At 42.9% G+C, this 12125-nt stretch overlaps 9 non-coding genes across 9 annotated transcripts; all 9 read right to left on the reverse strand.

The window, feature by feature from the left end:
* Nucleotides 1–250: 250 nt before the first annotated feature.
* Nucleotides 251–322, reverse strand: trnaq-uug (transfer RNA glutamine (anticodon UUG)). The gene has a single exon. It is a non-coding gene; the product is annotated as a tRNA-Gln (tRNA).
* Nucleotides 323–2313: 1991 nt separating this feature from the next.
* On the reverse strand, nucleotides 2314–2386 carry trnaf-gaa (transfer RNA phenylalanine (anticodon GAA)). Its single transcript has one exon. It is a non-coding gene; the product is annotated as a tRNA-Phe (tRNA).
* A 93-nt stretch (nucleotides 2387–2479) lies between these two features.
* Nucleotides 2480–2553, reverse strand: trnai-aau (transfer RNA isoleucine (anticodon AAU)). Its single transcript has one exon. It is a non-coding gene; the product is annotated as a tRNA-Ile (tRNA).
* Nucleotides 2554–2641: 88 nt separating this feature from the next.
* On the reverse strand, nucleotides 2642–2713 carry trnap-agg (transfer RNA proline (anticodon AGG)). The gene has a single exon. It is a non-coding gene; the product is annotated as a tRNA-Pro (tRNA).
* A 6491-nt stretch (nucleotides 2714–9204) lies between these two features.
* Nucleotides 9205–9277, reverse strand: trnaf-gaa (transfer RNA phenylalanine (anticodon GAA)). The gene has a single exon. It is a non-coding gene; the product is annotated as a tRNA-Phe (tRNA).
* A 309-nt stretch (nucleotides 9278–9586) lies between these two features.
* trnaq-uug (transfer RNA glutamine (anticodon UUG)) lies at nucleotides 9587–9658 on the reverse strand. The gene has a single exon. It is a non-coding gene; the product is annotated as a tRNA-Gln (tRNA).
* A 70-nt stretch (nucleotides 9659–9728) lies between these two features.
* On the reverse strand, nucleotides 9729–9801 carry trnaf-gaa (transfer RNA phenylalanine (anticodon GAA)). Its single transcript has one exon. It is a non-coding gene; the product is annotated as a tRNA-Phe (tRNA).
* Nucleotides 9802–9894: 93 nt separating this feature from the next.
* On the reverse strand, nucleotides 9895–9968 carry trnai-aau (transfer RNA isoleucine (anticodon AAU)). The gene has a single exon. It is a non-coding gene; the product is annotated as a tRNA-Ile (tRNA).
* Nucleotides 9969–10056: 88 nt separating this feature from the next.
* Nucleotides 10057–10128, reverse strand: trnap-agg (transfer RNA proline (anticodon AGG)). The gene has a single exon. It is a non-coding gene; the product is annotated as a tRNA-Pro (tRNA).
* Nucleotides 10129–12125: the final 1997 nt, after the last annotated feature.

The raw sequence follows: 12125 nt of genomic DNA on the forward strand, positions 1-12125 counted from the left end.
TTTAAAGGTTTTAGTAAAAATCTTCTTGTGGTCAAAATAATGTAATGAATGACACAAAAAAATACTAAATTAACAACAACAAAAAAATGGTTTAAGGAGGATATAGCTCAATTATCCTAACAGTAGTGGCATGTTTTTTACTGTATATCATGGTAAAGTTGCAGGTTCACATGTACAGAAGAAAACGTGTGCTATTACACGCTAGCTAGCTTTATTGGCATGTTTAATTGTCTAAAAACAAACACAAAGCAGGTCCCACCGAGATTTGAACTCGGATCGCTGGATTCAAAGCCCAGAGTGCTAACCATTACACCATGGAACCTTGGCGTGTGTCAACTTTTCCCATGAGCAGCAGAGATTTAAGTCATTGAGTCCTGAAGCACGATAGCAAGGAGCAAATGAAGCCTTTGCTTTTTAAGCCCATGTTTCCCCAATTCCGACTCGGTTTGAGAGTGTCAATTTCACTGCCATGTCACCAGTTGCGCATCACCTCTGTTTTTTCCCTCCCTTCCGCAAAGAACCTAAAAAGGTTCCACCGAGATTTGAACTCGGATTGCTGGATTCAAAGCCCAGAGTGCTAACCATTACTCCGTGGAACCAACACACTCTGCTAGATGGCTGTTTGAGAGGCAGATAGCGATGAGGCTAGGTGGAATCAGGCAGGCGCGGATTTATGGGCGGGCCTGGGTGGGCACGTGCCCACCCAGATTGACAGGTGGCCCACCCAATCTGATTAATAAAAACTAAATTTAAATTTTTAATTTTAATAATAATAATAATAATGAATTAAGTTTGGCCATATACGGCCCGCCGAACACTTTATATGAGATATGACAAGCCTGAGCGCGTCCATCTCTGGCTCAGCGCCAGCCAACGCGCGAACGCACAGTTTGAATCTGGCAGTTATGTCATGTCACTGTACATATTTTGTCTAGACTTTGACACCCTTGCAAGGAGAGGGGACGAGGCTCATTGTTCACATGAACACCGTGTCTTGGAAAGACAAAGACGGGCCCGTTCACATATAGCGTCTTTTGCGCGCTCAAGTTTGTTATTTCAGATGTACGCGCTCATAATGGAAGCGACGCGGTCGTGAAAGACGTGGTCAGGCATCTGATTGACTCGTCAAACTCATGCGTTTCGACTGTCAAGGGACTCGATATTTGTCCTTAACGTGCGCTTTGTGGTCACGGAAAAAGCGCTTCAGAAACAAGCGTTTTTTGCATCAAAACGTGCGACCTCGACGTGTGATCTGCTATTTAAATGATATTGTTTCTGTCTGCAGGTGTTTTATGCCTCTGAAGTGTTTTTGTAACAAGAAAAGAAAAACAACTCTCGGTTTCAAGTTCATTGTTTTTTATTTCAGCACCTCGGACAGTCCCTTAATCTCTTCGTTCGAGACACATCTCGCAAATTTTCCAGTTGTAATTACGGTAAAACTTTACAATAAAGTTTCATACAATGTTTTTTTTTTAATGCAAAAACCAAAAATTTCTGGCGCGCGTTTTCCGTGACCACAAAGTGCACGTTAAGAACGCGCGCTTTTATGGCAAATCGCGCGTCCCGCGTGCTTTATGAATACTTTAGCTTGCCATCAGTGTTGCCAGATGTACGATAATTATGGTATTTGTACTATAATTTTGACCTCTGTACGATCATTAATGAAAAAAATCCCATAATGTACGATAATTTCAGAGTTTTCAGTCGTTTATCCAAACACACATCCTACCGCTTCTCTCTCTGACCCAGAATCATTTTGCAGGCTCACCTGCCTGCAGGTATACACACACACACACACACACACACACACACACAGGCACCACACGTACGTCAACACTACTCCATCTAATCCATCCTACATGTTGGGATAAGTAGCTGTATTCTGCACGTTTACGTCGTGTACGATAATGTTCTTCCAAATACGATCATTTTGAACTTCTGGTTGGACATTTCCAATCTGGCAACACTGCTTGCCACACGCATGTGGTGCAGGCTGCAGCGCGCTCGTTTTTCCAGGCGCGCCTTTATGCGGCGGCGAGATGAAAACTATCTCAACTTTTCAGAGAGTGCCGCAAGGTCATTTGACAAAAACCAACAGGTCAGCTTCGGTCTTTCCGTATTAACAACTTCGAAAACTCGGCCGAGCAGCTGATCATAGCTGTACAGTGCGGGTTTTATTTCTCATCTCCATAAATATAGCCTACTAAACCCTAGATTCAGGCCCACCTCGACTTAACCCAGGCCCACCCATCTGTCACGTTCTGCATCCGCCACTGGAATCAGGTAGACTAAAAGAGGCAGACATGGTTCCTCTGCCGAAACCCGGGATTGAACCAGGGACCTTTAGATCTTCACTCTAACGCTCTCCCAACTGAGCTATTTCGGCCAGGTACTTGTATGGTTTAGCCAGCAGGGATCTCTGGGAGACCGCCCGTCATTTTCGAGAAGAGCAGAGCGAAGGTCCCAGAGAGAAAATGAGTGGCCCGTACGGGGACCGAACCCGCGACCTTGGCGTTATTAGCACCACGCTCTAACCAACTGAGCTAACCGGCCTCTCTCTGGCACATTTTATCCCCAATTTCTCAGAAATATCCTGGTTGCCCTAATCAGGCTGAAGAGATTAAAAGCAAAGCCTAATAATGGGATCGTCCGGGATTTGAACCCGGGACCTCTCGCACCCTAAGCGAGAATCATACCCCTAGACCAACGAGCCGAAACGTACATCCTGGTTACTGCTGCTAGGCCGGAAACATTTCAGCTTCCATGGCTTAAAGCGCAATTTTTTGATTAAATCTACAATTAAAAGGTAGCCGGTGCAAAGTTTCCAGCACAGAGGAAATGCGGCCTCTTTTTTTGTGGTCATTGGAAATCACGCTGCAGGACCTGCACACGAATAATGAGAAGCTTACTTACAGGAGCCTGGTCTGCAACACTGGACCCAGTTGATGTTGCAGGAGCAGAGGCAGCACTTGGCTGGACAGAAGGCTGTGGAGGAGACTGCAGAGGAGGCTGAGCAGGGCGCAGAGGAGGAGACTGCAGAGGAGGCTGGGCAGGGTGCAGAGGAGGAGACTGCAGAGGAGGCTGGGCAGGGCGCAGAGGAGGAGACTGCAGAGGAGGCTGGGCAGGGCGCTGCAGTCCTGTGGGTGGCTGTAGTGAGGATGGTCCTGGTGCAGAGGGACAGGGGTTGAAGGCCTTGCTGGAAAGATGGGAGTTGCTCTTTCCAGTGGACAGGAAGCTCTGCAGGTGACTGGTACACCTGGCCAGGGGTCCACAATGCTGGAGGAGCAGGATAAGGGGCAGGAGCAGGGGCAGTAGCATGAGCCGGGGCAGGAGCAGGGCCTCTCGAGCCTGCAGTGGCTGGAGAAAAAAGAAAAAAACTTACCCACTTACAGGGTTTGGCTGGAGACAAAATTTTTTGTGCCAGCTGTGAAGCAGATAAATGCTTCCCCCGCGCCAACAGGGCCTTCACATTGGTCGCCAGCAGTGGCCTGTTCTTAGTGGCAGTAGGTGGAGGAGGAACAGACACAGTGGCAGTGGGCACAGCAGCAGTGAGGAATCGACCCTCAGAGGTTCTTCGTAAAACCGGGTATGCATACATAATCTGAAAGGACACAGGCATATACAGAACGTTACATAGCTGTCATATTCCAACTGAAAGTATTTTACTACATCATTTGTTTTTTATGTAATGAATTATTATAATATTATAATAATTAATGAATATTATTATTATTATTATGAGCATAAGCATTATTGTTTTTTATACAACTGTGAATCACTTTGAATTGCCTTGTGTACAAATTGTAAATAGTGTGATGAACTTATTAATAAGAAAACAAATAACACTTCTTGGTACAATCTTGTTGGTATCATGCCATGCTTAAATCGTTTTGTTTTGTTTAGCTTTTGTGGCAGAGATTACTAAGAAACACCAAATATAACATAAAGGCGTTTATGCCAATTCATAATAATATGATCATCAAACAGATCTAAAACTTAAAATGGTATATCAAATCGTTTTGGTATATCTTTTATAACATAGTTGAGAATCATTTGTTGAAACAAAAAAACACTTGTTTTTGCCTATTCATGTCTTTTTAAATATGTATAACATAGTATTTAAAAAGATAACATAAATATGTATACTGGTGTATAACATAGTATAGTATAACATATATGAATTAAACTTTTTTTTTAAAAGTTTTAGTAAAAATCTTCTTGTGGTCAAAATAATGTAATGAATGACACAAAAAAATACTAAATTAACAACAACAAAAAAATGGTTTAAGGAGGATATAGCTTAATTAGCGGTCGGCTAATTATCTTGACAGTAGTGGCATGTTTTTTACTGTATATCATGGTAAAGTTGCAGGTTCACATGTACAGAAGAAAACGTGTGCTATTACACGCTAGCTAGCTTTATTGGCATGTTTAATTGTCTAAAAACAAACACTGTTTATGAATAAATAATGATCGATTAATAATAGCGGTCGCCGATTGGTCAAAAGTAAGCCACAGGAGCAGGGGGGGGGGGGGGGGGGGGGGGGTCAGGGGGCAATATGCTCTCTATCGCCCACTAGAGGTGTCCGAAAACCACCTATTCCGTGGCAAGTAGGTAAGGTTCTTTTTATTAAAACCATTATATTCTTGATTGCTAATTGTCTAAAGTGCTCATTTTTACAAAGTCAATGAAGTGTTCGACCCTTTAGCTACAAAGCTTTACATTTCGTGGCTATTTCAGTAACCTAAATTTTATAATAACAAGAAGGTGATTTTTCCTGGCCAGAAAATAGCTTGTTTGGAATTATAAGAAAGAGATAATTTTTGTTGAAAATTGATGTTAATATTACGGCCGTTTGCTGGACAAACAGATTGTTCGATAACTAAATTAATTCCATTTAAGGTTATCTCATATAATCAATCTGTAATAAGACTATTGATATATTAATGACGAACCATAACCCATTATGGTGATCATTCATATATACAATCGATCTATTTTCAGCTTCGATAATTTAACTGTAATGTGCAATATATTAATCATTCATGATTAATTATTAAATTCCCTATATATAATTTGAGCTAATTTAATGTAAGACTCATTGTCGCTACATCTGTGTTGTGAAATAAAATAATATGTCATTTAAAAAAGACTGTTTTGTTTTATTTGTAATTGTTTGTAAAATATTGTTTAAGATTTACATACCTTGAGGAAGTTGTTCCTCAGCTTGCGAGGCTACAGTTGCCATCTCCAGGTCATCTTCCTCCTCAAAAAAATCCGTAGCAGCAGAGTCTGTAAAATAACATAAAACACTAAGCACATGTCACCAACACACTTGTATGCGTTAAGTGATACTCACCACATGTAAAGAGCTGTCTCCGGGCTGCGGACTCAGACGCAGGTGGTACACGTGGTCCTGCAGCTGTTGAACACGTATTTTCGTTAGACATATATACTGCATAACATATACTGTAATGATTTTAAAGCTTGCAAATCACTTACAGGGTTTGGCTGGAGACAAAATCTTTTGTGCCAGCTGTGAAGCAGATAAATGCTTCCCCCGCGCCAACAGGGCCTTCACATTGGTCGCCAGCAGTGGCCTGTTCTTAGTGGCAGTAGGTGGAGGAGGAACAGACACAGTGGCAGTGGGCACAGCAGCAGTGAGGACAGATGCAGTGGGCACAGTGGTGGTGGGCACGTGGGCTGGAGCCTGCCTCTTCAGCACGTATGCTTTGAAAAGGGCCATATTGGTGTTAGGCCTGGCCTTTGCCTTCTTCAGGTAGGTGATGAGAGCCTGGGCCTCCTTGCTTGGGTCCTCATACACCTCCTTCATTGACCTACCCTTAAAATCCCCAAACTCCACCATCAGACATCCAGAGTGTCCTGTCCTCTCGGCCTCCTGCAGCATGGCCTGTTTTTTCTGATACACCTCCACAGCCTCGCCTACCTCCCTGATCTGCGAGGTGTATCTGAGGAACAGGTGTTTGTTGGCCGACAGCGGGTTGTCCCTCTCCTCCTCCCCCAAAATGCTGCTGACCAGATAGCAGGCATACCCCAGTGAGTTCTCCAGCAGCCACAGGAACCTCTGACCCTGGTGTTTCCCAAACTGGATCTTGCAGTGAGCCAGAACCAGGTACTGGTCTCCAGGATTCCCTCCATTCTGCCTCACAAAGGCAGTGGCCTCAGCCAGGACCTCCTCCTTACACCTGGCCCTATCTGCCAACACGATCTCCCTCCTATTGGCCTCCTCAGTTGGCCCCATAAGGAGTCGACCCTCAGAGGTTCTTCGTAAAACCGGGTATGCATACATAATCTGAAAGGACACAGGCATAAACAGAACGTTACATAGCTGTCATATTCCAACTGAAAGTATTTTACTACAGCATTTGCTTTTTATGTAATAAATTATTATAATATTATAATAATTAATGATTATTATTATTATGAGCATAAGCATTATTGTTTTTTATACAACTGTGAATCACTTTGAATTGCCTTGTGTACAAATTGTAAATAGTGTGATGAACTTATTAATAAGAAAATAAATAACACTTCTTGGTACAATCTTGCTGGTATCATGCCCTGCTTAAATCGTTTTGTTTTGTTTAGCTTTTGTGGCAGAGATTACTAAGAAACACCAAATATAACATAAAGGCGTTTATGACAATTCATAATAATATGATCATCAAACAGATCTAAAACTTAAAATGGTATATCAAATCGTTTTGGTATATCTTTTATAACGTAGTTGAGAATCATTTGTTGAAACAAAAAAACACTTGTTTTTGCCTATTCATGTCTTTTTAAATATGTATAACATAGTATTTAAAAAGATAACATAAATATGTATACTGGTGTATAACATAGTATAGTATAACATATATGAATTAAACTTTTTTTTAAAGGTTTTAGTAAAATATCTTCTTGTGCTCAAAATAATGTAATGAATGACAAAAATGAGGATGGAGGAATCGAATGAAAGCTTTTTTATACATTGGAATACTTGATCACTCGAGCGTCACTTCATAGCGTCATCAGCAGCGCTCAAAGGATCTGCCCTCATGTTGTTGCAGTTTGTTTATTTAAGAAATTCATAATAAATAATAATAAAGCAAGATACCCTGTTGAAATATGTGTAATGTGTGGTTTATATAAACTGCAAAGGTAAAGTATACTTTAAAACAGATTGTGACCGATGTGAAGGGGGAGGAGAATGTATACGTGCCTCACGTTTAGTCAATAAAACACTTCCGCATAGGATACAACTGTGTATCCTCGCTCATGACTCCTCTGAAAGCCTCCTCACTCCTCGAGGTGCAATTAGAGCAGTGTTTCCCAAACTTTTTTCAGTCGAGGCACCCTTTGAAAATTTAAAAAAAATTGTGGCACCCTACACTAGTGTTGTCACGATACTACTTTGATACTATACCTTGAAATGTATTGATTTTCAATACCACAGGGAATAACTGCCGTATATAGGCCTACTGTCATATAGATATTTTTTAATATTATCAATTTTTTTGTCCATCCATTTAAAGTCTAGGAAATCATTAATTTCTTCTGCAGAGATGACTTTACATGATGACATATTTAATTAAGGCTTTTATTCATAATTCAGCAAAACATTGCTCAATTACCATTGCAAATCTCACCTAAATGTTTGCTCACTCAGTGTAGGCCTATTTGTGTTTTTAAATTGGGATAATTTTGTTATAATTGCACAAGATAGCTTGTTTTTAATATATTTTATAATGTAATAATTTCACAGTTAATCTCCAAATTAATGTATAAACAACATAAAGACAGTATATTTTAAATAATTGTTTAATGGCATCTTTTTTATGAATGAAGCCCAGTATCACTGATACCAATACTGCTACTGATGTCAGGAAATACACAGAAATTGAATAAAGTTATCAAACACTTTACAGTCTTCACTGCATAAATAATAAATTAAATATAGATGAATCCTTATTAAAGCTACAAGCGTTCTTTAGTCAAGAGCAGTGAGTAATTTTCTCTGTTACCTGTTCTTTGATTCTGTTGTCACTGCTGCACTTGTTTATCTCACACGCGTCCCATCTTCTCACAACTCTAATTTAAGATTTTAACTAATTTAAGACTGCTCTCATGAGGATACTCAACAAAACGGACATTTTGTCATAACTGTGTGTTATTATTCGTTCAAGCACGAAAGAGAAGTCGATTCTGGCACGCGATGCGCGTCGTCCTGTGTCAGCAGGACATTCACAGACAGCGCGTTCTCTTTTGTCTTTTCGCGGTTGCATGGTTTAAAAGCATTTGCATGAATAAGAACGTGATTATATAATGTAAGGCTAGCCAAAGGATGACAGAAAAAACGGATGCTGCGTTAATTGTGTTTAAATCTTTTTTAACGCGTAAAACTGAAAAACATTAATCGCACGCGTTACCGTTGACAGCAGTACGGACATAACCGATGTGTTTGTGAATATGCGGCAAGACGGACGTTGTGACAATGGTTCGTGTGTATTTGACCGTAAGCGCAAAAAGCCATGAAAAAGAGGCAGCTTTATGTGTGGACGCTGGGAATGAAGCACGAGAATGAAATCATGAGGAACCCCCGCAATTCAACGAACGCGGAAAACTTATGAGTTGCATTTTTTATTATAAATTTGTGTGCATTATTTGTTGTTATTAGACGATGCGAGAATGATGATACATTTATTATTATTTTTTTTAAACATTTTAGCAATTTAAAAATGTTTAATGGAGTTTTTACACGGCACCCCTGCTCTCGCCAGAAGGCACCCCAGGGTGCCGCGGCACCCCGTTTGGGAAACGCTGAATTAGAGAATTGAGATGTCCTTCAAGATGGCTGAGCTCGATCGGTTTCCGGGTCATAGGATGGAGGACAGAGGAACGAGGAGACGAGGAGGGATATTGAGAAGCACCCTATGTTTCCCCAATTCCGACTCGGTTTGAGAGTGCCAATTTCACCGCCACGTCAGCAATTGCGCATCACCTCTGTTTTTTCCCTCCCTTCCGCGAAGAACCTAAAAAGGTTCTACTGAGATTTGAACTCGGATCGCTGGATTCAAAGCCCAGAGTGCTAACCTTTACACCATGGAACCAACACACCCTCCCAGCTGTTTGTCTGAGAGGGAGATAGCGATGAGGCTAGGTGGAATCAGGTAGCCTAAAGGAGGCGGGCGTGGTTCCTCTGCCGAAACCCGAGATTGAACCAGGGACCTTTAGATCTTCAGTCTAACACTCTCCCAACTGAGCTATTTCGGCCAGGTACTTGTGCTGTTTAGCCTGGCAAATGAAGGTCCCACCGAGATTTGAATTCGGATCACTGGATTCAGAGCCCAGAGTGCTAACCCTTACACCATGGAACCTCGGCGTGTGTCAACTTTTCCCATGAGGTGCAGAGATTTAAGTCATTCAGTCCAGAACCCCCATAGCAAGGAGCGAAAGAAGCCTTTGCTTTTTAAGCCCATGTTTCCCCAATTCCGACTCGGTTTGAGAGTGCCAATTTCCCCGCCACGTCAGCAGTTGCGCATCACCTCTGTTTTTCCCCTCCCTTCCGCAAAGATCCTAAAAAGGTTCCACCGAGATTTGAACTCGGATCGCTGGATTCAAAGCCCAGAGTGCTAACCATTACACCATGGAACCAACACACCCTGCTAACTGGCTGTCTGAGAGGTGGAATCAGGTAGACTAAAAGAGGGGGAGGTTGTTCCTCTGCCGAAATCCGGGATTGAACCAGGGACCTTTAGATCTTCAGTCTAACGCTCTCCCAACTGAGCTATTTCGGCCAGGTACTTGTGCGGTTTGGCCAGCATGTATGTATGGGAGACCGCCCGTCATTTTCGAGAAGAGCAGAGCGAAGGTCCCAGAGAGAAAATGATTGGCCCGTACGGGGATCGAACTCGCAGCCTTGGCGTTATTAGCGCCACGCTCTAACCAACTGAGCTAACCAGCCTCTCTCTGGCACATTTTATCCCCAATTGCTCAGAAATATCCTGGTTGCCCTAATAAGGCTGAAGAGATTAAAAGCAAAGCCGAATAATGGGCTCGTCCGGGATTTGAACCCGGGACCTCTCGCACCCTAAGCGAGAATCATACCCCTAGACCAACGAGCCGAAACATACATCCTCCCTGCTGCTGTCGGGCCGAAAACATTTCAGCTTCCATGGCTTAAAGCGCAATTTTTTGATTAAATCAACAATTAAAAGGTAGCCAGTACAAAGTTTCCAGCACAGAGGAAATGCGGCCTCTTTTTTTGTGGTCATTGGAAATCACGCTGCAGGACCTGCACACGAATAATGAGAAGCTTACTTACAGGAGCCTGGTCTGCAACACTGGACCCAGTTGATGTTGCAGGAGCAGAGGCAGCACTTGGCTGGACAGAAGGCTGTGGAGGAGACTGCAGAGGAGGCTGAGCAGGGCGCAGAGGAGGAGACTGCAGAGGAGGCTGGGCAGGGCGCAGAGGAGGAGACTGCAGAGGAGGCTGGGCAGGGCGCAGAGGAGGAGACTGCAGAGGAGGCTGGGCAGGGTGCAGAGGAGGAGACTGCAGAGGAGGCTGGGCAGGGCGCTGCAGTCCTGTGGGTGGCTGTAGTGAGGATGGTCCTGGTGCAGAGGGACAGGGGTTGAAAGCCTTGCTGGAAAGATGGGAGTTGCTCTTTCCAGTGGACAGGAAGCTCTGCAGGCGACTGGGACACCTGGCCAGGGGTCCACAATGCTGGAGGAGCAGGATAAGGGGCAGGAGCAGGGGCAGTAGCACGAGCCGGGGCAGGAGCAGGGCCTCTCGAGCCTGCAGTGGCTGGAGAAAAAAGAAAAAACGTACCCACTTACAGGGTTTGGCTGGAGACAAAATCTTTTGTGTGTCTCTTTTTAGTGGCAGTAGGTGGAGGAGGAACAGACATAGTGGCAGTGGGCACAGCAGAAGTGAGGACAGATGCAGTGGGCACAGTGGTGGTGGGCACGTGGGCTAGAGCCTGCCTCTTCAGCACGTATGCTTTGAAAAGGGCCATATTGGTGTTAGGCCTGGCCTTTCCCGTCTTCAGGTAGGTGATGAGAGCCTGGGCCTCCTTGCTTGGGTCCTCATACACCTCCTTCATTTACCTACCCTTAAAATCCCCAAACTCCACCATCAGACATCCAGAGTCTCCTGTCCTCTGTGCCTCCTGCAGCATGGCCTGTTTTTTTCTGATACACCTCTACAGCCTCGCCTACCTCCCTGATCTGCGAGGTGTATCTGAGGAACAGGTGTTTGTTGTCCGACAGCGGGTTGTCCCTCTCCTCCTCCCCCAAAATGCTGCTGACCAGATAGCAGGCATACCCCAGTGAGTTCTCCAGCAGCCACAGGAACCTCTGACCCTGGTGTTTCCCAAACTGGATCTTGCAGTGAGCCAGAACCAGGAACTGGTCTCCAGGATTCCCTCCATTCTGCCTCAAAAAGGCAGTGGCCTCAGCCAGGACCTCCTCCTTACACCTGGCCCTCCCTGCCAACACGATCTTCCTCCTATTGGCCTCCTCAGTTGGCCCCATAAGGAGTCGACCCTCAGAGGTTCTTCGTAAAACCGGGTATGCATACATAATCTGAAAGGACACAGGCATAAACAGAACGTTACATAGCTGTCATATTCCAACTGAAAGTATTTTACTACATCATTTGTTTTTTATGTAATTAATTATTATAATATTATAATAATTAATGAATATTATTATTATTATTATGAGCATAAGCATTATTGTTTTTTATACAACTGTGAATCACTTTGAATTGCCTTGTGTACAAATTGTAAATAGTGTGATGAACTTATTAATAAGAAAATAAATAACACTTCTTGGTACAATCTTGCTGGTATCATGCCATGCTTAAATCGTTTTGTTTTGTTTAGCTTTTGTGGCAGAGATTACTAAGAAAACCCAAATATAACATAAAGGCGTTTATGCCAATTCATAATAATATGATCATCAAACAGATCTAAAACTTAAAATGGTATATCAAATCGTTTTGGTTTTTCTTTTATAACATAGTTGAGAATCATTTGTTGAAACAAAAAAACACTTGTTTTTGCCTATTCATGTCTTTTTAAATATGTATAACATAGAATTTAAAAAGATAACATAAATA

This window comes from Siphateles boraxobius, unplaced genomic scaffold, assembly GCF_051911475.1.
Source record: "Siphateles boraxobius isolate OS27281-9 unplaced genomic scaffold, OSU_SipBor_1 269, whole genome shotgun sequence".
Taxonomy (NCBI): Eukaryota; Metazoa; Chordata; class Actinopteri; order Cypriniformes; family Leuciscidae; genus Siphateles; species Siphateles boraxobius.